The 23351-nt window shown below is 41.3% G+C and overlaps 1 pseudogene; it reads right to left on the bottom strand.

Moving 5' to 3' along the window:
* Positions 1-14164, bottom strand: part of LOC133095670 (tripartite motif-containing protein 26-like) — a 63179-nt pseudogene extending 49015 nt beyond the window's left edge.
* Positions 14165-23351: the final 9187 nt, after the last annotated feature.

The raw sequence follows: 23351 nt of genomic DNA, 5'->3' as shown, positions 1-23351 counted from the left end.
TGAGCATTCTTTCATGTGTCTGTTGGCAATCTGTATCTCTTCTTTGGAGAAATGTCTATTTAGGTCTTCTGCCCATTTTTGGATTGGGTTGTTTGTTTTTTTGTTATTGAGCTGCATGAGCTGCTTGTAAATCTTGGAGATTAATCCTTTGTCCGTTGCTTCATTTGCAAATATTTTCTCCCATTCTGAGGGTTGTCTTTTGGTCTTGTTTATGGTTTCCTTTGCTGTGCAAAAGCTTTTAAGTTTCATTAGGTCCCATTTGTTTATTTGTGTTTTTATTTCCATTTCTCTAGGACCTGGGTCAAAAAGGATCTTGCTGTGACTTATGTCATACAGTGTTCTGCCTATGTTTTCCTCTAAGAGTTTGATAGTGTCTGGCCTTACACTTAGGTCTTTAATCCATTTTGAGTTTATTTTTGTGTATGGTGTTAGGGAGTGTTCTAATTTCATACTTTTACATGTACCTGTCCAATTTTCCCAGCATCACTTATTGAAGAGGCTGTCTTTTCTCCACTGTATATGCTTGCCTCCTTTATCAAAGATAAGGTGACCATATGTGCGTGGGCTTATCTCTGGGCTTTCTATCCTGTTCCATTGATCTATATTTCTGTTTTTGTGCCAGTACCAAACTGTCTTGATTACTGTAGCTTTGTAATATAGTCTGAAGTCAGGGAGCCTGATTCCTCCAGCTCCATTTTTCGTTCTCAAGATTGCTTTGGCTATTCGGGGTCTTTTGTGTTTCCATACAAATTGTGAAATGTTTTGTTCTAGTTCTGTGAAAAATGCCAGTGGTAGTTTGATAGGGATTGCATTGAATCTGTAGATTGCTTTGGGTAGCAGAGTCATTTTCACAATGTTTATTCTTCCAATCCAAGAACATGGTATATCTCTCCATCTATTTGTATCATCTTTAATTTCTTTCATCAGTGTCCTATAATTTTCTGCATACAGGTCTTTTGTCTCCTTAGGTAGGTTTATTCCTAGATATTTTATTCTTTTTGTTGCAATGGTAAACGGGAGTGTTTTCTTAATTTCACTTTCAGATTTTTCATCATTAGTATACAGGAATGCAAGAGATTTCTGTGCATTAATTTTGTATCCTGCTACTTTACCAAATTCATTGATTAGCTCTAGTAGTTTTCTGGTAGCATCTTTTGGATTCTCTATGTATAGTATCATGTCATCTGCAAACAGTGACAGCTTTACTTCTTCTTTTCCGATTTGGATTCCTTTTATTTCTTTTTCGTCTCTGATTGCTGTGGCTAACACTTCCAAAACTATGTTGAATAATAGTGGTGAGAGTGGGCAACCTTGTCTTGTTCCTGATCTTAGTGGAAATGGTTTCAGTTTTTCACCATTGAGGACAATGTTGGCTGTGGGTTTGTCATATACGGCCTTTATTATGTTGAGGAAAGTTCCCTCTATGCCTACTTTCTGCAGGACTTTTATCATAAATGGGTGTTGAATTTTGTCGAAAGCTTTCTCTGCATCTATTGAGATGATCATATGGTTTTTCTCCTTCAATTTGTTAATATGATGTATCACGTTGATTGATTTGCGTATATTGAAGAATCCTTGCATTCCTGGAATAAACCCCACTTGATCATGGTGTATGATCCTTTTAATGTGCTGTTGGATTCTGTTTGCTAGTATTTTGTTGAGGATTTTTGCATCTATGTTCATCAGTGATATTGGCCTGTAGTTTTCTTTCTTTGTGACATCTTTGCCTGGTTTTGGTATCAGGGTGATGGTGGCCTCGTAGAATGAGTTGGGGAGTGTTCCTCCCTCTGCAATATTTTGGAAGAGTTTGAGAAGGATAGGTGTTAGCTCTTCTCTAAATGTTTGATAGAATTCGCCTGTGAAGCCATCTGGTCCTGGGCTTTTGTGTGTTGGAAGATTTTTAATCACAGTTTCAATTTCAGTGCTTGTGATTGGTCTGTTCATATTTTCTATTTCTTCCTGGTTCAGTCTCGGCAGGTTGTGCATTTCTAAGAATCTGTCCATTTCTTCCAGGTTGTCCATTTTATTAGCATAGAGTTGCTTGTAGTAATCTCTTATGATCGTTTGTATTTCTGCAGTGTCAGTGGTTACTTCTCCTTTTTCATTTCTAATTCTATTAATTTGAGTCTTCTCCTTTTTTCTCTTGATGAGTCTGGCTAATGGTTTATCAATTTTGTTTATCTTCTCAAAGAACCAGCTTTTAGTTTCATTGATTTTTGCTATTGTTTCCTTCATTTCTTTTTCATTTATTTCTGATCTGATCTTTATGATTTCTTTCCTTCTGCTAGCTTTGGGGTTTTTTTGTTCTTCTTTCTCTAATTGCTTTAGGTGCAAGGTTAGGTTGTTTATTCGAGATGTTTCCTGTTTCTTGATGTAGGCTTGTATTGCTATAAACTTCCCTCTTAGAACTGCTTTTGCTGCATCCCATAGGTTTTGGATCGTCGTGTCTCCATTGTCATTTGTTTCTAGGTATTTTTTGATTTCCCCTTTGATTTCTTCAGTGATCACTTCGTTATTAAGTAGTGTATTGTGTAGCCTCCATGTGTTTGTATTTTTTACAGATCTTTTCCTGTAATTGATATCTAGTCTCATAGCGTTGTGGTCGGAAAAGATACTTGATACGATTTCAATTTTTTTAAATTTACCAAGGCTTGATTTGTGACCCAAGATATGATCTATCCTGGAGAATGTTCCATGAGCACTTGAGAAAAATGTGTATTCTGTTGTTTTTGGGTGGAATGTCCTATAAATATCAATTAAGTCCATCTTGTTTAATGTATCATTTAAAGCTTGTGTTTCCTTATTTATTTTCATTTTGGATGATCTGTCCATTGGTGAAAGTGGGGTGTTAAAGTCCCCTACTATGATTGTGTTACTGTCGATTTCCCCTTTTATGGCTGTTAGTATTTGCCTTATGTATTGAGGTGCTCCTATGTTGGGTGCATAAATATTTACAATTGTTATACCTTCCTCTTGGATCGATCCCTTGATCATTATATAGTGTCCGTCTTTGTCTCTTGTAATTGTCTTTATTTTAAAGTCTATTTTGTCTGATATGAGAATTGCTACTCCAGCTTTCTTTTGATTTCCATTTGCATGGAATATCTTTTTCCATCCCCTCACTTTCAGTCTGTATGTGTCTCTAGGTCTGAAGTGGGTCTCTTGTAGACAGCATATATATGGGTCTTGTTTTTGTATCCATTCAGCCAGTCTGTGTCTTTTGGTGGGAGCATTTAATCCATTTACATTTAAGGTAATTATCGATATGTATGTTCCTATTCCCATTTTCTTAAATGTTTTGGGTTTGTTATTGTAGGTGTTTTCCTTCTCTTGTGTTTCTTGCCTAGAGAAGTTCCTTTAGCATTTGTTGTAAAGCTGGTTTGGTGGTGCTGAACTCTCTCAGCTTTTGCTTGTCTGTAAAGGTTTTAATTTCTCCATCAAATCTGAATGAGATCCTTGCTGGGTAGAGTAATCTTGGTTGTAGGTTTTTCTCCTTCATCACTTTAAGTATATCCTGCCACTCCCTTCTGGCTTGCAGCGTTTCTGCTGAAAGATCAGCTGTTAACCTTATGGGGATGCCCTTGTGTGTTATCTGTTGTTTTTCCCTTGCTGCTTTTAATATGTTTTCTTTATATTTAATTTTTGATAGTTTGATTAATATGTGTCTTGGTGTGTTTCTCCTTGGATTTATCCTGTATGGGACTCTCTGTGCTTCCAGGACTTGATTAACTATTTCCTTTCCCATATTAGGGAAGTTTTCAACTATAATCTCTTCAAATATTTTCTCAGTCCCTTTCTTTTTCTCTTCTTCTTCTGGGACCCCTATAATTCGAATGTTGGTGCGTTTAATGTTGTCCCAGAGGTCTCTGAGACTGTCCTCAGTTCTTTTCATTCTTTTTTCTTTATTCTGGTCTGCAGTAGTTATTTCTACCATTTTATCTTCCAGGTCACTTATCCGTTCTTCTGCCTCAGTTATTCTGCTATTGATCCCATCTAGAGTATTTTTAATTTCATTTATTGTGCTTGTCATCGTTTCTTGGTTCCTCTTTAGTTCTTCTACGTCCTTGTTAAATGTTTCTTGCATTTTGTCTATTCTATTTCCAAGACTTTGGATCATCCTTACTATCATTATTCTGAATTCTTTTTCAGGTAGACTACCTATTTCCTCTTCATTTGTTAGGTCTGGTGTGTTTTGACCCTGCTCCTTCATCTGCTGTGTGTTTTTCTGTCTTCTCATTTTGCTTATCTTACTGTGTTTGGGGTCTCCTTTTCACAGGCTGCAGGTTCGTAGTTCCCGTTGTTTTTGGTATCTGTCCCCAGTGGCTAAGGTTGGTTCAGTGGGTTGTGTAGGTTTCCTGGTGGAGGGAACTAGTGCCTGTGTTCTGGTGGATGAGGCTGGATGTTGTCTTTCTGGTGGGTTCGTCCACGTCTGGTGGTGTGTTTTGGGGTGTCTGTGGCCTTATTATGATTTTAGGCAGCCTCTCTGTTAATGGATGGGGCTGTGTTCCTCTCTTGCTAGTTGTTTGGCATAGGGTGTCCAGCACTGTAGCTTGCTGGTCGTTGAGTGAAGCTGGGTCTTGATGTTGAGATGGAGATCTGTGAGAGATTTTCGCCGTTTGGTATTACGTGGAGCTGGGAGGTCTCTTGTGGACCAGTGTCCTGAAGTTGGCTCTCCCACCTCAGAGGCACAGCCCTGATGCCTGGCTGGAGCACCAAGAGCCTTTCATCCACACGGCTCAGAATAAAAGAGAGAAAAAATGGAAAGACAGAAAAAAAAGAGGATAAAATAAAATAAAATAAAGCAATTATAATAAAAAAATAAGAAAAAAAAATTATTAAGAGTAAATTTATTAAGAAAAAAAAATTTTTTTTTAATTTTTAAAAATAGATTTATTAATTTTTTATACTAAAAATAAGAAAAAAATTATTTAGAAAAAATTTATTAAGAAAAAAAATTTTTTAATTTTTTAAAATAAAAAATATGAAAAAACTTATTAAAATTTTTTTTTAAAAATAGAAAATAAGGAAAAAATTATTAAGAAAACATTTATTAGGGAAAAAAAAATTTTTTTTTAAGCCAAAAAAAAAAAACAAAAAACGGACGGACCTAACCCTAGGACTAACGGTGAGAGCAAAGCTATACAGACAAAATCTCACCCAGAAGCATACACATCTATACTCACAAAAAAAAGGAAAAGGGGAAAAGTTAATATATCCTGCTCCCAAAGTCCATCTCCTAAATTTGGGATGATTCGTTGTCTATTCAGGTATTCAACAGATGCAGGCACATCAAGTTGTTTGTGGAGCTTTAATCCGCTGCTTCTGAGGCTGCTGGGAGAGATTTCCCTTTCTCTTCTTTGTTCGTACAGCTCCCGGGGTTCAGCTTTGGATTTGGACCCGCCTCTGCATGTAGGTCCCCTGAGGGCGTCTGTTCCCCGCCCAGACAGAACGGGGTTAAAGGAGCAGCTGATTCGGGGGTTCTGGCTCAGTCAGGCCGGGGGGAGGGAGCGGTATGGAGGAGGCGGGGCGAGCCTGCGGCGGCAGAAGCCGGCGTGACGTTGCAGCAGCCTGAGGCGCGCCGTGCGCTCTCCCGGGGAAGTTGTCCCCGGATTACGGGAGCCTGGCCGTGGCGGGCTGCACAGGCTCCTGGGAGGGGCGGTGTGGAGAATGACCTGTGCTCGCCCACAGGCTGTTTGGTGGCGGCAGCAGCAGCCTTAGCGTCTCATGCCCGTCTCTGGGGTCCGCGCTGATAGCCGCGGCTCGCGCCCGTCTCTGGAGTTCGTTTAAGTGGCGCTCTGAATCCCCTCTCCTTGCACGCCGCGAAACAAAGAGGCAAGAAAAAGTCTCCTGCCTCTTCGGCAGCTGCAGACTTTTTCTCGTGCACCCTCCCGGCTAGTTGTGGTGCGCTAGACCCTTCAGGCTGTGTTCACGCAGCCAACCCCAGTCCTCTCCCTGGGATCCGACCGAAGCCCGCGCCTCAGCTCCCAGCCCCCGCCCGCCCCGGCGGGTGAGCAGACAAGCCTCTCGGGCTGGTGAGTGCTGCTCGGCGCCGAGCCTCTGTGCGGGAATCTCTCCGTTTTTCCCTCTGCGTCCCTGTTGCTGTGGGATCCGCGCTGATAGCCGCGGCTCGCGCCCGTCTCTGGAGCTCGTTCAGGCGGCGCTCTGAATCCCCTCTCCTTGCGCGCCGCGAAACAAAGAGGCAAGAAAAATTCTCCCGCCTCTTTGGCAGCTGCAGTCTTTTTCCCGGACTCCCTCCCGGCTAGCACCGAAGCCCGAGCCCCAGCTCCCAGGCCCCGCCCGCCCCGGTGGCTGAGCAGACAAGCCTCTCGGGCTGGTGAGTGCTGGTCGGCACCGCTCCTCTGTGCGGGAATCTCCGCTTTGCCCTCCGCACCAATGTGGCTGCGCTCTCCTCCGTGGCTCCGAAGCTTCCCCCCTCTGCTACCCGCAGTCTCTGCCCACGAAGGGGCTTCCTAGTGTGTGGAAACCTTTCCTCCTTCACAGCTCCCTCCCACTGGTGCAGGTCCCCTCCCTATTCTTTTGTCTCTGTTATTTCTTTTTTCTTTTGCCCTACCCAAGTACGTGGGGATTTTCTTGCCTTTTGGGAGGTCTGACGTCTTCTGCCAGTGTTCAGTGGGTGTTCTGTAGGAGCAGTTCCACGTGTAGATGTATTTCTCATGTATCTGTGGGGAGGAAGGTGATCTCCGCGTCTTACTCTTCCGCCATGTTGCCCCTCCCTCCTATCAGTGGATTTCTTAGCAGAAATCCTACAGGCCAGGAAAGAGTGGGATGATATATTCAAAGTGCTGAAAGAAAAAAATTGCCAACCAAGAATTCTCTATCTGACACAGTTGTCCTTTATTAAGGAGAAATAAAGACTTTAACAGACAAACAAAAACTGAGGGAGTTCATCACCCCTAGATCTGCCTTACAAGACATGCTAAAAGGAGTTCTTCAAGCTGAAATGAAAAGATGCTAATTAGTAACATGAAAACATACATATATATACAACACACAGGTAAAGGTAAGTATACAGTCAAATTCAGAAAACTCTGTTACTGTAATATGATGGTGTGTTAACCACTTAACTATAGTATAATGGTTAAAGGACAAGAGTACTAAAAATAACTATAGCTACTATAATTTTTAATGAATATACAATATAAAAAGAGGCAAATTTTGACATTAGAAGTATAAATGGGTGAGAAGTAAAAGGGCAGAGTTTTTGCATGCTAGTGAAATTAAGTTTTTGCATGCTGATACATCTAATAAGAGGCTTTATGTAAGCCTCATGGTAACTACAAAGCAAAAAAAACTTACAGTAGATTCACAAAAGACAAAGAGAAGAAAATCAGAGCATACCACCACAGAAAATCACCAATTCACAAAGGAAGGCAGCAAGACAGGAAAAAAAGGGAACTACAAAACAGCCAGAAAGAAATCAATAAGATGGTATTAGTAAGTCTTTACATATCAATGATTACTCTAAATGTAAACGTATTGAATTCTTCAGTCAAAAGTCACAGAGTGGCTAGATGGATTAAAAAAAGATCCAACTATAAGGTGCCTACAAGATACTCACTTTCAGCTTTAAGGACACTCATAGGCTTAAAGTGAAGGGATGGAGAAAGATATTCCATGCAAGTGGAAAACGAGAGCGAAGGTAGCTTTACTTATATCAGATAAAATAGACTTTAAGCTAAAAACAATAACAATAGACAAAGAAGGTCATTATATAATAATAAAGGGGTCAACTCATCAAGAAGATATAACAATTATAAATATATATGCACCAGGGACTTCCCTTGTGGTCCAGTGTGTAAGACTCCACGCTCCCAATGTAGGGGGTCCGGGTTCGATCCTTGGTCGGGGAACTAGATCCCATGTGCATGTTGCAACTAAGAGTCCGCATGCCGCAACTAAGAAGTCCACATGCCCCAACTATGAGCCCACATGCCGCAACTAAAAAAGATCCCGCATGCCTCAACTAAGACCCAGCACAGCCAAAATAAATAAATAAATAAAAATATATTAAAAAAATATATATATATGCACCCAACACCAGAGCACCTAAATATATTAAGCAAATACTAACAGATCTGAAGGGAGAAATAGACAGCAATACAGTAACAGCAGGGAACTTCAACACTCCACTTCAAGCAATGGACAGATCATCCAGACAGAAAATCAACAAGAAAACGTTGGACTTGAACCGTACTTTAGTCTAAATGGAACTAACAGACATCCAACAGCAGCAGAATACACGTTTTTGTCACCATGCTGTATAATACATCTCTAGAACTTATTTGTCTTGTTACTGGAAGTTTGTACCTTTTGACCACCTTCACCCATCTTGCCCACCCCCACCCCCACCTCTGGCAACCACCAATCTGTTCTTCATATCTATGAGTTTGGTTTTTTTTTAGATTTCTCAAACAATTAAAAATAGCACTACCATATGATCCAGCAATCCCATTTTTGAGTATATATTCAAAGGAAATAAAAACAGGATATCAGAAAGATATCTGCACTCCCGTGTTCATTGCAGCATTATTCACAATAGCCAAGATATGGAAACAACTTACAAGTCCATCTATGAATGAATGGATAAAGAAGATATGATATATCTATATCTATATAATGGAATATTATTCAGCCATGAGAAAGATGGAAATTCTGCCATTTGTGACAACCTGGATGGACCCTGAGGCATAGTGCTAAGTTAAAATAAATCAGACACAGAAAGAGAAATACTATATGATATCACTTATGTGGACTCTAAAAGAAAAACAACTCACAGAAATAGAGAGTAGAATTGTGGTTACCAGGGGCTAGGAGAGTGGGGGAGTTGGGAAGATATTGGTCAAAGAGTACAAGCTTCCAGTTATTAGGTGAACAACTTCTGAGAACCTAATGCATTGCATTGTTCTTATAGTTAACAGCACTGTATTGTATAATTGAAAACTGCTAAGAGAGTAGATCTTAAATGTTCTCACCACAAAAAATAAACGGTAATTATGTGATGCGATGGAGGTGTTAGCTAACACAATGGTGGTAATCATATCGTAGTATATGTGTTTCAAATCAACATGTTGTACATTTTTAACTTACACAACATTATGTACCAATTATATCTCAATAGAGTTTGGGGGAAGAAAAAGAAATGCCAAAGAGTCTACAAAAAGGAGCAGAACTAATAAATGAGTTTAACAAAGCCACAGGATACAAGGTCAATATTTTAAAAATTGTTTGTTAATACACATAAATAAATAAACTACTGAAGATTGAAATTTAAAAAAACAGTATCATTTACAACAATACCATAAAACGTGAAGTACTTAGGTATAAATCTTACAAAATATCTGTAAGATCTCTATGCTGTAAGCTAAAAATTAAAAAAAACATGGAAGAAATCAAAGAAGATCTAAATAAATGGTGAAATATATTAATGGCTTGGAGGACTCAGTATTCTTAAGATGTTATGTTAAACCATGGAAAGGCCAAGGAGGCACCACTGCAGAGCTGATCTTAGGGCATCAGTTGGCCTTAACCCAGCCATGAAGCTCCCTACCACCACCACCATCACCCCCATAAAAGGCAGATAATAATAATAACCCCCACATCCCAGAGGAGTGCAGAAAGGATTCAGTGAGATCAGGTAAATAAATGAAACTCACTCTGCAAAGCAAAATGCCCTATAGAATGTTGGTTATTATTTCCACACCAAGAAATGGGAGCTAGTGCTCCACCCCACCCCACACCGTAGCCTTTTGGAGAGGTCGTGGACCACTGGAGCTCCACCGATCTGGACAGCCATATCCACTGGTATCCCAGAATTCTTCTATATTTTCCCTAGAGGAATGTGTAAGGCCTTACCAACTCTTTGTGTGATGCCAGGCACCCATAATTTTTTACCTCAGACTAGGCATGTATGTTGGCAAAGTGCAATGTCACATATAACTAACCAATCAGTGGGAACAAATCTGAATCCCAAAACCAAATAGGAGCACAAAAGATGACAAAGATCATAGTAGTTGTGAAAAAACATTTTTGCATGGAATTTACATCTTAACTGCTTCTAGGCCAGACAGGTTATTAGGTCTATGAGGCCAGCATTACCCTGACACCAAAGCCAGATAAAGACTTGACTACTCAGATTCCTCTGCATTTTCTTGGCCTAGAGAAGTGGCCCACTCCTTCCTGTTATGGGCTGTCCTCCCCAGTGGTGGGTTGAATGGTGGCCCCCCCAAAAGATATGTGTACGTTTGAATCCCCAGAACCTGTGAAGGTTAACTTATTTGGAAACAGGGTCTTTGCAGTTGTAACTAAGTATCTTGAGATGAGACCATCCTGGACTACCAGGGTGGACCCTAGATTCAATCCAAATGTCCTTATAAGAGACACACGGAGAAAAGGAAGAGGCAATGTGAAAACAGAGGCAGAACTTAAAGTAATACAGTCACAATTCAAGGAATGCCTAGAGTCAATAGAAGCTGGAATAGACAAGGAACAGAATCTCTCCTAGAGCCTCTGGGGAGAGTGACCTCTGCCGGTACATTGATTTTGCTCTGATTTTGGCCTTCAGAACTATGAGAGAAGACATTTGTTGTTTTAAGCTACCTAGTTTGTGGTGATTTGTTACCGCAGCCCTCAGAAACTAATACATGCCCCCTTACTAAAAGATGACACAGTGACCTCTGCCTTGCGACATAATATGTACTCCTCTCAGGACCAAGGGCTAACCTTTCCTCCTGGCCATTAGATCAATAACTATGGCTGTCAAAAATACTGAGTTGGAGAATTGTGGACCTGCTAAGGGAAGAAAGATATTTATCCTCAAAGAGCTTAAGGACCTGGCCAAGGTGTACCAACAAGAGTCAAATGAGTTCAACAGCAGTTTAATAGTCACATTTACTCACACCCCAGGGAAGAGAACACTGCACACCACGCAGAGCCACATACAGAGGGTGCATTTGGGAACAGGGACCAACCAGTGGCTGTGGGAGGCAGACTATGTAGTATCAAGAGGGTGAGGTGCCCCCTGGTTTTTGTGGGAGAATGTGATTGGCTTGTTTGAATAATTCTGCAGGCTGGCAAGGAACTGAAACACACTGTTCAGGGATAAGCAGGAACTATGCCCAGACTCTTTTGATAAGAAAGTCTGTTTGACTAGAGGACTTTATTTGCAGGAGCAGAGTTGGGAGGGAAACTTGTATTGGGGCCTTAGTATGTGTAGAGACATCTGTTACCTCAGTTTATATTTTGGGTATCTGTGAGGCAAGAGATTCCCAGAATTATTTACCCCAAAGGGGGAAACTCTTAGGCAATGGCCCAAGAGTTTGTAAAAAAGTACAGATGTGGCCATTTGCTAGCCAGGCATTCAGTGCTAAGATGACTGCCAGAAGTGTGGCCAATTGTTCTGACCCTTGGGTCCTCTCCTTTATTAGGGACATCCTGGTTAAGGGATAAAAATCAAAAATGTTCCACTGAGCTCCTTTATGTATTATGGTGATGATACCATCTGCAAATTGTATAAACTCCCATTGCTGTTCACTTGGTTGATCCCAAGGGGCATCCCAGGTAGCCAAGAGGTCTGGGAGAGAGGACTTCCTCTAGCACCAAGAAATCTGGCAAGGGACTGGGGACAGGGGAGGCCATCCCCTCCTGCAGGTAAGTATGCCAAAGGGTCCAGGTTTGGCTCCATCCTATAGCAAGGAGGCCTGAGTAGCTATGCTGGGCTGTGGGGTGCTTTCATGATCCAAAGCATAATGGGCAGCTGGGTACAAAGGGTCACAGATACAGGGCCTGTGAAAGTTTCTGTTTCCAGAAGCACACAATAAGCAGTTAGCAGCTGCTCCTCTAATGATATATAGCACAGAACCAAGGAAGGCAATTTTTTGCTTCAGAAACCAATGAACAACTTATAGCAAACATGGGTAGTCCAGAGACTCCAGGAGGTATGAGAGGAGGTTACTAAATCCTCTACAGTGAAGGAGTCTCTGGAGAAACCAATAAGAGTGCCTCTTGTAGCCTTTGGTTGGAGACGGGCAAATTCACGGTGGGTTGATTTGCAGGTAACAGCAAAAGTGAGATTAAGTAAAATTTGTAAATGAGGAATAAGTTGTTTACAGAATCCCCCCAAAAGATCAAAAGGTTGGGCTTTTATTAGCATTGTGGATGGCAAGAGGGTCAAAGGTTTCTTAACAGTGTGTAGGGGCTGGAGCAGCCCTTGACCTGCTGAATAATTTTTAGGAATTGAACAGAGGTGGTTGGCAGGGTCCTGTACTACGTGTGGGGCCATCCCTTTTTTGTGAGCTCCTTTGTTTCTATGTCCTGAATGAGTGTGTCAAATGAATCTTCTCAGAGGAGGGTGTCATCAATGTAATATCATACCTGTTCTTCTGGAGAAGGGTAGATGCAGTTAAAGTCTTGCTTTCAAAGATTGTGTGCAAAGGCAAAGTACCCCATGGTACACCACGCAGGGGCACAAAGGGGTTGCATCTGGTAACACTTTCAGCAACTAGGTTCTGTGGGAGGCCAGCTTTGTAGTATCAAGAAGCTGAGTGACCCCTGGTTCTTGGAGGAGGATGTGATTGGCTTGTTTGAATAATTCTTCAGGCTGTCAGGAACCTGACACCACTCACCACTCAGGGTTAAGCAGGAACTGTGCCTGGTCCCTTTGATAAGGAGGGTTGTTTGGCTAGGACCCTTATCCACAAGAACAGAGTGGGGAGGGGAACTTGCAGTTAGGCCATTCAGGGCTCCCACAATTTTACCCAATGTCAAGGCAGCATATAATATTAAGCTCATTATACTTTTATAATATTAATTACATAATTTTAAGCCTTACACCACATCATGCAAAACATTTTTATCAGTCAGAACATTCTAAGAGCTCAATTCCCAGGAGTTGGCCAAAGGTCAGTCATGAAAACAGGCCCTTCTTGGGAATGTGCAGGGTTTGAGCAACCCAGGCCTGCTGAGTTAACCTTTCCATCACAGATACTTACTCCAATATGGATTTGCCTTTTGTGACTGGTTCACTTCTCCCAGCTTTACAACTGTAACCTTGCAGAATGCCTTCTCCATCACCATGGTATTCTATACAGCATCGCATCTGACAAGTGACATATTTTGCAGCAAAGGAAATGTGGAAATGGACTTATGCCCATGGACTTCACTGATCTTAACACATGTCCCATCACCTAGAAGAAGCTGGCTTCATAAAATTGTGCCATGGCTTACTTTGAGGCTCACTTACAGCACCAACTGGAAGACGACCCCCTAGGAGGTTAGGGTGCTATCCCAAAGGAAGCAATATGTGCATTAAACCGGTGGCCAACTGTATTCATTTCCTACTGGTGCTGTAACAAATTACCACAAAGCAGCCTGCAGGGGCCTTAAACTAACCCTACCCCCGCTCCACACAACCACATGCCCTAGAAAACAGCCCACAGAATCACAAGCAAATGTAAGTTCCTGATATGACTTCCCTAACAGTCTCCGTTGACTTCCAGAACCATTCCCCGTACACACCTTAGATAAGGCAGGTGCCCCAGGTCCTGCTTCTCTCTCTGTCTGCACTCTCTCTTAAACTTCCTCTGTGGCCCCTTGAGGCATGCTACGTACCTCCTCCAGCACCTGTGAATAATAAACTTCCCTATTTCCATTTCTCTTGTGGTCTGTTTTTGAGCCATGCTCACCATCTAGCACTCTGTGCTCTACTTAACAAATGTTAACAGTCATAACGATGAGTCTTATGGGACTAAAATCAAGATGTCAGTAGGGCTGGTTTCTTCTGGAGGCTCTGAGGGGAGGATCCATGTCCTCGCCTTTTTCAGATTCGGATGGCCAGATTCCTTGGCTTGTGGTTCCTTCCCCTGTCTTCAAAGTACATCATTCCAGTTTTTTATTTCTTCTTTTCTGTAGTCTAATTTCATTCTGCCTCCCTCTTATAAGAACACTTGTGAGCACATTTAAGGCCCACCTGGATAATCCAGGATAATCTCATCATCTCAAGATTCTTAACTTAATCACATCTACAAAATTCCATTTGTCATATAAGAAAACATTCACAGGTTCTCGGGATTAGGGCATGAATATCTTTGAAGCCCATTATTCAGCCTACCCACACTCCACCCTCTGGCCCCCCAAAATTCATGTCCATCCCCAGTGCAAGATATATTCACCCCAGCTCAGCCATCCTGAAAGTCTCAACCCATTACAGCATGAACTCAAGTTCAAAATCTCATCTATATATCATCAACTCAGAAGACCCAAATCTCATCATCTAAATCATTAAACCAGGTATCAGTGATCTCTGGGTATGATTCATCCTGGGGCAAAATTCTACTTCAACCATGGACCTGTGAATCTAGAAAACAAGTTATCCTTCTCTCAAAATTCAGTGCTGGGACAGGTATATGAAACAGCTATGTTTCCTATTCCAAAAGGGAGAAAGTGGAAGGAAGAAAGGAGTCACTGGTCTGAAGCAATGTTAATAGCATCAGGGAAAATTCCATTTGGTTTCAAGGCCCAGAAATAATTCCGTGGCTGGCAGCTCCATCCTCTGGGCCTAAGGCTCTGCCCTCAGAGTCATCCTTCCTTTTTCTGGAAGGGTAGCACATACATGCAACTGAGTAGTTTTTGCAGCCTGTTTCTTGCTTGGGAAAAGGTCTCCGGTGCTTGGTCTCCCACTGTGGACTGTGGAGGCTCATACAAGGAGGTGGCCACTTACTCCTGCAGATGGTGGTATTACTACTGGGGGTGGACAAACTACAACCGCTCCTGGCCTTTGGGACGAAGCCTTGGACCTTGCTAACACCTACTTTTCTATAGTCCTCCAAACAGGATCAGTTTTTCTTTCTTTAGCAAGTCATGCAATATATTTTTGCTATACTTCCACAGGGGCTTTAAAGTATTGTTCGATATGCCATCAACGGGTTGAATAAAGCTCAGCACAAGGTAAGCCACTGATATTATATGGATAGAGGTCCCCAGTGAAGAAACTGTTCAGCTCACACTGCATACGTGGTTAAGGCTGGGTGGGCCTCGAGTGAGGATAAAATCCAGGGCTCTGTATCTTCCTTGGGAGCCATTCAGACAGAGCCCAAAGAGACCCTCCACAACCCCGAAAAGGTAGACTGTTAGCCTTACAGCCTCCAACTGCAAAGAAAAAGTGCCCTCACCCTCCTGCCAGTATCTGATTAACCTTTGGATATTGAGGGCAGCACTTTCCCTGACTTTGTACCAAATTCCCAGACAAGAAACAAAATTGAAGGGGACTCTAGTAACAGGAAGTCACAAAAGCATCCAAGCAACTGTAAAGAAGTCCTGCCATTGGTCTCCCTGCCTTCTTCAGGCCTCACAGAACAATGGGCGTCTGTGACCAAGCTCCCCAGAGTCTCTGGCAACAAGATTCTTCCAGCACCTGCCAGCCCCTGGGCTTTGGACCTTATGAACTTTCTCCCTGCGGAGCAGGACAGCCCTTTGCACAGCAGCTGCCAGCTGTTCCTGGTCCAGAAGGAAGGCTGATCCTCTGGTCAAAGGGAAAGTTGTCACTCTCCAACTAGGCATCCTCATCTTGCTATGGGGTCTACTGTGGTGGGAGTATAGATAATTTTTGTGTTTTTTAATCTTCCTGTGGTTTATTAATTTTCTTTGTTTAAAACTTTTTGAATAGTAAGGGACTCACATAATCAAAGAGTATAAATATATAACCACAAAAATAACAGGGTTTATGGGGAAAATAGGGTTTTGGCAGACAACTCAGAATCTATACTTCTTTATAACCTTAACACTAACAAAACAGTCAATAACAATCCAAATAAAAACACTAGCATTGTTTTTAAAAGACTTGTTAAATAGCTAATAGATAAAGATTAGAATATGAGGTAAAGGACTTTACTGTTATTGAAAAAAAAGGTAAAGATACGTGGAGAGGGTAAGGAAAGATGGAAGCTGGTGGTTTATGGAAACAAGGCAGGGGGTCGTCACCAACAGAAGTTGCAGGATAAGCAGTTGAGACTTTGCACAAAAAGTAGGTGCTGATGATGGGTGGCTTTGGCTCATTGTTTTGTGTTTGTTTCTTTTGCACTGGCTTTTTTTGGTTGTCTCGCTACCTTCTTTCTTTTATTGAGAAGCAGCTTACAGAGCTCCAAATACAACCTTGTGCCACGGAGCACAGAGTGCACCAAAATCATCATTTTCTATCACTGCAAATGGGTCTCATTTCTACTTAAAGCAGAAGACACCTAGGAAAGCTCTTGTAGGGCAGCCTAATGACATTTTTCTTCCACACTTTTGAGGGGTGCATCAGCAAAAAAATTTGTTGCCATTCCTGTGTAGAATCGTACTGCAGCAGCATTTACTAGTCTCGTCCTCAAAAAATTCATGAAGGGACTTCCTTGGTGGTCCAGTGGTTAAGACTCCACCATGTCAATGCAGGGGGCCCGGGTTCGATCCTGGTCAGGGAACTGGATCTCGCATGTAGCAACGAAGATCCCACATGCCGCAATGAAGATCCTGTATGCTGCAGCTAAGACCTGGCGCAGCCAAATAAATAAGGAAATATTTTTTTAAAAATTCATGAAGATCGGGGTAATTATTTAATAAGTACTTCAAGATAGAGAATGTGTCCATACTGAGTGGAGAGGAAGGAGGTGGGGTGAATGGCATTGTCTATAGCATCATATTCCCGCAGCTTGCTCTGCTCAATTATGTTTGGTACTTTGCATTCAGCTGCTGCTACTCAGAGCAAAACATTCACATACTGGGACGGTTGCATGCGACACAATGCAGCTTCCGCATTATACTGACACCATTCCCTTATTTATCCATTTGTCTGAAGAAGCGCTCATTGCCACAGTAGAGACAGTGAAGGCTCTTGCTCCCAATCCCGCCCACCATCTGTCTAGTTCAAGCCTCATCCCCAAACAGGGAACCACCTTCTTTAGTTTCTTGTGTACCTTCCAGTTTATGAAAATATCAAGAGATTCTTGGTTCCCTCCTCTTTTTTTTTTTTTTTTTTAACACAAAACTAGCCTATTATACACAATGTTTTTCACCTTGCTCTTCCCACTTGCAATATATCTTGGAGATCTTACCAAAAGTACACAGAGAACTCCTGCATTGTGATTCGTTTCTCATTGCATAGTATTCCTGTGTATGTGTGTGTGTGTGTGTATATAAAATTTTAGCCAGTCCAAAATTGATGGATGCGTGGATTATTCCCAATCTTTTGTTAAGACAAACTGCAATGAACAAAATTGTACAATTTTTTTGCATGTGTATAAGCATATCTGTAGGATGAATTCCAACAAATGGAATTGTGGAATTGCAGGGTTTAGGAGTATATACACCTACAATTTTGACACGCATTGCCAATTGTTTTTCAAAAGGTTTGTCCTAAGTTGGATTCTACAAGCAATAAATGAAAGGGCTTGTTTCTTCACAGTCTTGCCAATCAAGTGTATGCCAAACTTTTTGACTTTTGCTATTCTGACAGGTGCAAAATAAAATCCCAGTGTAGTTATTTGCTCCTTCTTTATTATAAGTGAGGTTGAGCAATTTTTCCTGTTGAAGGCTATTTTGTTTCCCTTTCTGTGTGAACTGTCCATAGGGATCCTTTATCAACATGTAACGTAACAAATATTTGATTTATTTATTTTGTCCATTATTCGTCTTCCCTCAGTAGAATGTAAGCCCCCCTGAAATTTTTGTCTCTCTTGTTCTGCTGGAGCCCCAGCATCTATAAAAGTACTTAGCACAAAGTAGGTGCTCAGTAAGTATTGGAGGATAAATAAATGGATAAAGAGCATATGCAATAGATGGTCCTGGGATAATCAGATAACCATCAAGAAAAGAGAAACAAATCCATATCTGGCTCCAAACATAAAAATGAATTAATGCAGGTATACTAAAGGCTTAAATTTGAAACACAAGACTTTAAAATGTTTATAAAATAATACTGGAGATTATCTATGTGATCTCGGGACAGGGCAGAATTTATTAAACTAGACCCAGATTCCACAACATAAAGAATGATAAATTCGGCTACTTTAGAATGAAGAACTTCTCTTCATCAAAAGACACCATCAAGACAAGCCAGAAACTCTGAGAAGGTATGTGTAACACATACAACCAACAAAGAATTAGTCCCCAGAATATATGAAAAAACAAATATCTCCCATAAATCCACAAGATAAATTTAAAAACAGCCCAATAGAAAAATGGATAAAAGACATAAGAGGCATTATACAGAAGGAGACATACAAATGGCAAAAAAAAGAAGGAAAAATGAAAAATTCTCATCCTCATTAATAATTAGGCAAATGGAAGCTAAAACTAAAATGAGATAACATTTCACACACATCAGATTGGCAAAGAGTTGAAAGTCTGACAATACCAAGTGATGCTGAGGATGTGGTTCAATTGCAACTTCATCTGCCAGTGGAGGAAGAGTAAGAAATACAACCCCTGGGAGATAGTCTTGCCTCACTTAGTAACACGACATGTATGCACATTCTAAGACTCAGAAATTCCACTCTTGGTCACATACCCTAAAAAGTCTTGCAGGTGTGTGCCAGGATACATGTATGAGAATGTTTATAGCAGCATTACCCATAATAGCAAAAAGATGGAGACAAACCAAATTCCAGGAACAGTAGAGTGGAGAAGAAAAAAATGTAGACTGTTCATATTTGAAATACTACACAGCAGTGAAAATGAATGAGCCAAAGCTAAATGCATCAAGATGGTGGATCTCAAAAACAAAGACAACGAGTCACAGAACACATACAGTGTGATTCCATGTATATAACGTTCAAAAACTGGCAAAACTAGATAATGCACTGTTTAGGGTTATCTACACGTGTAAAACAATTACAAAGAAAAGCTAATGACTATCACAGAAAAGCACATTGATGCTTACCTCTAGAGGAGAGAGGGAGTGATACATCCGTTAGGGGCACACAGTGAAAGATGATGGAAATATCTGATTTCCTAGAATGAGAGATGAGTGCAAATGTATACTTTATTATCTTCTTCTTATTTTAAAACATATACATGCATTATATGTACTCTTTCCAACAGATGATATATTTTGATATATTTCACAGTCTTTGAGAGGAAGGAAAAGAAATGAAGCAATCAAGTACAAACAAGATTTCCAGTCATGGGAGCAGAGAAATGGAGGGAGGAGTTGGCTAAGCAAAAATCGTTGAAAAACTTATGGTATCAAGGAGTTTTTTTTTTTTTAAAGAGGGATATTATAATATGTGTGTATGCTTATGAGACTAAGTCAGTGAAAAGGTAAAAAATGATACAGGAGGTGGGACATCACAGAGGCATAGTCTTCGAGAAAACAGAAGGGATGGGATCTGGCTTTGTTAGTGAAGGTGCCAATGAGGCTCACTGGACAGGAGGGAAGTCAAGGTGGTTCTGCCACAGCAGAACTTGCTGGAAATATGATATCTAGAGCTTACTGGAAATCTGCCCTCTGGAACTTCCCAGAAATCCACCCTCTTGGGTGCAGGAGAAAGCTGTTCACACCAGGGTGAACAATATAAAATCTCCCGAGGGGTTGCTGCTGGCGCTGTTTGTTGATGACCACCATGCACGGCAGAAGCTGGATGGTAGGGAGATTTCCTGTGCTTCAGGAGCTGGTGCTGGAAAAGCCAGGTGCTAGCTTTAGGAGCCTGGCAAGGAGCATACCAGAACCAGGAAGCAAAAATCGTTTTCCCTGCAATGACTCTCTATTGCCCTCTAGTGACAATGCTCAGTGCCTGCTGGCAAAGGAAAAATATTTAAGTGGCTCAGGTGCATTTCGGAGCTGAGAAACAATAAATACATAACCAATCCCATGGGGAAGGAGTAATCAGGATGACAATATCTGAACCTTCCATCAAACTTGCCATCACTCAAAGTGGGGTGGAGATCATATATTTCTTCGTGTGATGCAATAGGTACACAGCAGCACTTCTGGAATATTTCTTGCCTTAAAAAATGGGGCCCAAGGGACTTCACTGGTGGTCCAGTGGTTAAGAATCTGCTTTCCAATGGAGGGGACGCGGGTTCGATCCCTGGTTGTGGAACTAAGATCCCACATGCTGCAGGGCAACTAAGCCTGGGTGCCGCAATTACTGAGCCCAGGTGCTCTGGAGCCCGTGAGCCACAACTAGAGAGAAGACCGCGTGCCGCAACGAAAGATCCCACGTGCCGCAACTAAGACGGAACGCAGCCAAATAAATAAATAAATAAATAAATATGGGACCCAAATCTGATAAAGCCTCTAGATGTAACTACCAGTTACAAGAAATACAGGGGATAGAGAAACAAGTTAATTGACACTATGAGGAAATCAGGCAAATCTAAAATGTAGAACGTTTTACAGGATAAATGAACTGTTTTCTACAACATATTAATAGTATAAAACTAAAGGGAGGGTGGATTGCTATAGATAAGGATTAAAAGACATAATAATAAAATGCAATGTATTGTCAAAGTATAATTTTCAAAAACTTAAAAACAGTGGTCTTAGACAAATATAAGAGCATTTATCAAGGAAGTATTAACAAGGGGACCAGTAAAAAAGAACTATTTCTAAAAGATTTTTAAAAACTTAATATACATGGGCACTGGACATACATCTTTTATATCTCTGCTGACTAATATTCATGCACATTGTTATTGACCAAGAATCATTTGTATCTATATTATTTTTCTATAAATTGACATCTACCCTTAAAGAATATGCTAAATACCCTAAAATAATAAGTCAAAGTAAAACCGCCCTAGAGAATGAGATAATTCTTTCATGGGTCTGTTGGAAAATGCTCCAGTGTTACATAGAAAGGACACACAGTCATCATTTTGTCTATGTCCAAGTTTGGGATTTTCTTTTTCTTGATAGTATGGACTTTGTTTGCATCTGGATTCATACAACTCAAATGCAAAAAGATATCTTTAAGAAAATCAAGGAATTTGAATATGGTCTGGGTACTAAATGATATTATGAAAATATTGAATAATTTTGCTTGGTGCAATAATGGCTTTTTGGTTATGTAAGCAAAGTCCCTATCTGTTAGAAAAGCATGTGGAAGTATTTACAAGTAAAGTAAAACATGTCTGTGATCTGCTTTAAAATACTCCAGTTAAAAAAGAAAGTGGGGGGAGGGAATAGGTGAAACAAAACAACATGTTGATAATTGTTGAGGCCAAGTGGTTCATGATATTTTCTCTACTTTTGTGTAGGTTTGAAAAATTCCATAATAATTTAAAAAAATGTAATGATAGTATTCTGCTTCACACTGTGGGGTAACTGCACCTTCACCACATAAGGTTTAGAATTCTTAATTTTAAAGTTAAAAGTTGAATTTCTCATTGTTTACTATACAGCATATTTTCACTAACTTTTGAACAAAAAGACGTTTATATAAATGTCCCTAAAGTTGGAATATAAAGTATTTTAAAGAACAACTCAAGTCATATAAGAGATTGGCTCAGCCTATGCCTTCTTTCTGTTTAAAACCCGGCAGTTAATGCTGTTAGCATTCAAAATGCCTTTCTTTTTCCTTTTGAAAGGGACAGTGAAGCCTGTTATTTTTTTAGCCCATAGCCAGGTCTTAGCACAAAAGCAGTCAGTTCTTAGCAGCATACATTTATTTATTTGTCAAACCTTTGCTAGAAAAACAGACATATAGGCTTAAAACCCAGTTTAGTTCATGTAACTTTCAGCTTTTCCTTTAGAGATAGTCATTTATTCTGGCCCTGATAACAAGGTATCCTTCATATGAAAGCTTCAAACAAATTCTTTGCCTCTTTACCAGTGGGAGCTTCATATTTTTAAGTATTTTTGTTTAGAGGCCTCTTTCCAAGCACTCTAACATTCTTCAGACCTTGAGATTTCTGAAAGCCATATTTTAACTCAATAAATATGGTAAATAGTAGGAACATACCTACTAAATTTTCTTGCTTGATTTAAGATTCTCATTTCAAATGCAAGTAATTATATCCTTTGGGCTAGTCAATACTTATAGACAGTTTCAAAGGTTTTACATGTATTATCCCATTTAATCCTCACAATAATTCTATGAAGTGGATATAATTATCATCTCTATTTTTCAGAGAAAGAACCTGTGGCACATAGAGGCTGAGCAACTCCCCAGAATCACGAAGAAAGTGGCAGAGAGGATGATCCCAGCCCATGCAGAGCCAAGCAGAGATTTGACTCGACAGCTAAACTCCTAACCAGCCCCATATGATGCTCTGGTCTCCAGCTGGTATGAACACTGGGCTGGAGGGCTGGAGGAAGGAATTTTGGCTCTGCCCTCAGAAACTCGGGGGCAGTGAGTCTGACCACCCACTAGCTATAGGGGCAGATACCACTGTGTGCGACTACAAAACTGCCTTTGACTGTATAAAGCGAGCCTTGGAGTCACCATTGCCCTTACTTGGGCTTGAGAAGCCGCATCAACCAAGGTGTAGTGTGGTGGGAGAGGGGAGTGCATAACTGACACTGCAGCCAAGCAGGGGCATAGGGCTTTAGAAAGCTTCTAGAAATGCCCAAGCAGAGCCCATTCATTCAATATACATTTATTGAATGACAGTCATGTGCAGGGGAGACAGGTGATGTCTCCACCCTCATGGGGCTTACATTGCTCAGGGGTGGGTGGCGAGTGGGGAGTATAAACACATTGACAAAGAAATGAACAAGATGCTTTCGAATGATGAAAAATGTATGACAAAAGTGAAACAGACTGGATGGTGGAGGAAGGCCTTTCTGAGATGTCAAGGGAGCAGAGACATGACTGACAAGAAGGGGGCAGCCATGCCAGGGGCTAGGGCAGGGAGTTTCAAGACCAGAGGGGTTGAAGCACAGGGACTTAGGGAGAAGTGGCAAGAGGGAAGTCAGAGAGATAATCAGGGCGGTTATGTCAGCCCCGCAGGCCCTGCAGAGGCCTTCCTGTCTCTCTAAGTGGGCTGGGAAGTTATCAGAGAATTTCAAGCAGGGGCAAGGACCTCTGTGGCTGGAGGATGCACGAATGGCCTGTGGGTGGGGCAAGTACCTCCTAGAGACAAGGAGAGGACAAATTAGTAGCACGAAATCATTTAAGAAGCATTTTAAACATTTCCTCCAAAACACCAACTAAAAGAGTAGGTAGCTGGAGGGCCTATGTGCTGAACGCGGTGACTGTCCCGCTGGCCCAGGGCGATTTGCATGCGGCGGTGCCTGAGACACGGCAACGACTACACAGGAGTCGAGCGAGCGGCCAGGGACGCTTGGCGTCGTCAGCTTCCCGGGCCCCGGGTGTCGTGGACGCTCGGGAGCCTCAAGGAAATCTCCCCACGGAGGA

This window comes from Eubalaena glacialis, chromosome 7 (genome assembly GCF_028564815.1).
Source record: "Eubalaena glacialis isolate mEubGla1 chromosome 7, mEubGla1.1.hap2.+ XY, whole genome shotgun sequence".
Taxonomy (NCBI): Eukaryota; Metazoa; Chordata; class Mammalia; order Artiodactyla; family Balaenidae; genus Eubalaena; species Eubalaena glacialis.
Note: the sequence above shows the minus strand (reverse complement) of the source record. Positions and strands in the feature narration are given on the sequence as shown.